The following is a 3,971-nucleotide window of genomic DNA, read 5'->3' as shown; positions in this document are numbered from 1 at the left end:
ATTCGGAAAACACACCCACTTTCTGCGTATTGGCTACAAGGTTTGCAGAGTTCCCGCCATTGGCTATTGTCTTATGTCAGTCATGTACAAAACCGGAAGCTGTAAAATGCCGGCGAAATGGCGTCTTTGGAAACAAGTGTGGATTCCGACAAATGCCACCTACTGGTAGTGCAATCGTGACAGCGGCTTCCTTACCATTTGAAACAAACAAAAAAACATTTCTATATAAGGTCACTTAAATAAACACTTAATAAGTTATAGTTACAGCGCACTAAATGGAATGATATAAAATGTTTATAAATATGTCATATTTATTTTATTTATTTATGATAAATTTATAGGAGATATTTCAAAATATTTTGCCTGGACAATATTTCTACAAGGTCACCATACATTTTCAGTTCTATAAAAGTTTCAATACAAACATATTGCTCTACAGATGTACATTGCCTTCGTCCTGTTTGCAAGACATACAAAGACATTTAAAATACATTAATGTGCAAAAATCTTAGGCAATCAAACGAAATGCTTAAAGTTGTTTATTTGAGTAGTACGCATATTTGCTCATGAAAACACTTAATGTAATATTATAATATATGTAAATTAACAGGAACGCAATAAAACTAACAATTCTTTTTTCTGTTCTCCAAAAAGCTACTGATATCTTGTTGGATGGCCAGAAGGTCATTGCTTCAGTTCCCAAAACTCTCTTGACAGCGCCCCAGCCATTCCATATATTCAATGAATTATACCACCAGCTAAATTAACTCATCAATTTAATTAGTTACATAAGTCAACAAGGTATTGATTAATCAAACATGGTGTGTTGACTCAAAAAGGACATGGTGTATCAGATGATTACTGGAAATACTGAGGTGAGGAGTGGTTTTTAAATGTCTAACCTAACACACTTTGACAGACATAGTTTTACACCAACGTAAAGATCATTTACACATAATTTGTGACTGCGCAGCACTGTATAATTATAAATGGCTACAAAAATTATTCCAACATATTCCAACCTTTTAACCTTATCAGGGTTGTTGTGGGCCTTGATCTTACCCTTTGGACAGAATGCCAGTTGTTTTGCGAACACTGTTTAGGAAACTGATGGGTCAGATATAAAAGTGGATGGCACAGCAAAGCATATTTACAAAAAAAAATAAGTGCTATATCAGTGATAATCATATATTTTTATTTGAATAACATGTGTGTTATATTCAGATATATCCAATAACAAAATCAGCAATCATTCCATATTCTGTGCGTTCCAATAATCATAACTTGCACTAATGCAAACCTAGAATAATCGTAATACTTAAAAATACATCTAAAAAATACATCTAAAAAACAGGTAACGGTGGAGGAGAGAATTTGATACCGGAGTGGGGATACCGGAGTGGGGATACCAGAGTGGGGATACCAGAGTGGGGATATCAGAGGGGGGATACCAGAGTGGGGATACCAGAGGGGGGATACCAGAGGAGGGATACCGGAGTGGGGATACCAGAGGGGGGATACCAGAGGGGGGATACCGGAGTGGGGATACCAGAGGGGGGATACCGGAGTGGGGATACCGGAGGGGGGATACCGGAGTGGGGATACCAGAGGGGGGATACTGGAGCTTGAAGTAGGCTGGTACTCCTCAGTACACAGTTCCAGCACCTCTTTGTTTTTCTCTTCAGAGTACTGGCACTTCTCAATATCTGCTGGTACTAACTAACGAGGGGAGTACTGGCACATGTTTTTCCCCAGTTCAAGCACTGGGGGGCACAACTTAATTAAAATACAGGTCTGTGTATTAGGGGGCAGTGTGAATTAACCTAAATTAAAGCAGTCTCCTTTTAAATTTCCCTGATCCGGAACAATAGCCATCTATACAAATTGTCCTCGTTCAGAGTTTTCCCATTCAGTTCATGAGGTCTTGTCCTGGGTCTTAACTGCCACAACTGTCTTCCCTTTTCCTGTTCCAGAGGCAAAATTAAGTCTGGACATGTCTGCTTTCATTTCACTATTGTTACTTTCTAATCTCCAACAAATGTTCTAGTGTACAACTCTTGGCTTGCATATCTTCCAAACAATGGGTTTCTTCAGTAAGCACTTTCCATTTAAACTTCACCTTTCATGGAAAACGTTTTTCCTTTTTTCTTCAGTTTTAGTTTGGTCACATGCCACCTCAAAGTACAGAGCACCTTCTATGCCATCACTCCAAACACAATTTTCTTCAGTACTTCTCTAGTTGTTAATTTCCCCTTTTTCATTTATTTAGAGACCTTGAATCACACATTCATGGATCCAAGGAGTAAAATGTATGTCTACTAATCATGTCCACTCTGGACTTTCCACTGCTACATACAGTCCCTTAACACCTCACCTTTACTCATGCAGTAGACTTTGGACTGCCTATTGCTTCCATCCATGACACATAGTCTCTTGCCTTTGGCATCATTTCCTCACTGATCTCCTGTGTTTCTTGACCCATAATCACAGTGCCTGTTGAAGTGTGACTGTCAGAGCTGCTCCAGGACAGTGTGTCATCCTCACATTGTCTCTGCAGTTCATTCTCATACCGTTCTATGTCTTTTAACCCTGTCTTTTCACTAAGTGAAACATTCTCCACCACCTGCAAACCACTTGCTCCATCTGCAGGGACAGGTTCTTTATTCTGATCTCCTGATCTCCTATTTGATCCATTTTCCACCAAAGCTAAATCCTCTTGACTCTGTGACGCATTTTTTTTCTCACTGCACTTGTCTACTTCCTGGCGGCTACCCAGGTCAAACAATGTCCCGTTAATTTCTGCTTCCTTCCTCACGTTTTCTTGATTGTTCCATGTTTCACAGGCTTCTTCTTCTTCATTCTCAGAGTCCGGGGCTGTATGTCTACGGATTCGACTGACGGCATCCCAGAGGGAACAAGGTAATGAATGACCCTCTGAAGAATGAGGAGATGCAGCAACTTTTCTCTCTGAATTTGGAGAGATGGTAATTGGATGACAGAGGGGAGGAGGGAGGGAGATACAATCTGTATCTGTTGTATCTAAGCTAAGGGAGGGAACACATGAAAGTGATTCAAGGTTGATGTAGGGGGGAGTGTGTGACAGGGAAGGAGAGAGAGAGTAGGATACAGAAGGCAACAGCAGACTTGAGACAGAGTGAAATCTAGGTGGTGAGAAAGGAATGTCCTCTGTATAATGAGACACTTCCTGTTCGGTATGAGGAATGGGTAAAGATTCTTCGCTGCAAATTTTCTCAGTCACAACGATGTCTTGTTTTTCAGCATGATAAATAACTGTATACTTTTCAGACACATGTGGCATTGAGTGCCCTATGTCATTTAACTCTTTTTCTTTGCTGATTCTCAGATTTTGTCCCAAAGCAGTAGCTCTATCCAAATCTGATAAAAACTGGTCATCGAAGATAGAATCAGTTCCTTCAAAATTGTCACTTGGGTACAGAGAGCTGGAACATGCCTGAGGAGGGGATGGAGCAGGCTGTATGCAAACAGATGCATTTGACAAGCCAACTACCTCAGGTTGGCTGGAAGCTTCATGATTAGTATGAGGAGACAGAGAAGGTTCTTCATGGTGGATAATTTCATGCCTATAGACATCACAGTTTTCAAATTGACTAACTCTTATATCATTCTCAGACAGATTTTGCATTGTTTGTTTCGAGGTCATTGCTTCCAGATCAAGACTTTTCCCTAGATCTGTCAAAAACTGATCTACAGATAATCTTTGAGTTGTACCATGTGTTAATACATGTGTCTGATCTCTGTTTGTTGCCTTGTCATTGGATTTGTGGACAGTGCCCCCCAGAATTCTCAAAGGCCTCTCCACCAGTCTCTCATTTTCAAAAGCTGCTGAAGAGAGCAGGCTGGTCTTCCTCACATCTTCCATATCAGCATCTCCATTACTCTGGGGCAATTCAGAGATGTGCTTTTGATCATCTTCACTTTTTGGTTCTTCT

The sequence above is a fragment of the Paramormyrops kingsleyae genome, chromosome 8, assembly GCF_048594095.1.
Source record: "Paramormyrops kingsleyae isolate MSU_618 chromosome 8, PKINGS_0.4, whole genome shotgun sequence".
NCBI lineage: Eukaryota > Metazoa > Chordata > Actinopteri > Osteoglossiformes > Mormyridae > Paramormyrops > Paramormyrops kingsleyae.
This window is presented reverse-complemented; position numbering follows the sequence as displayed.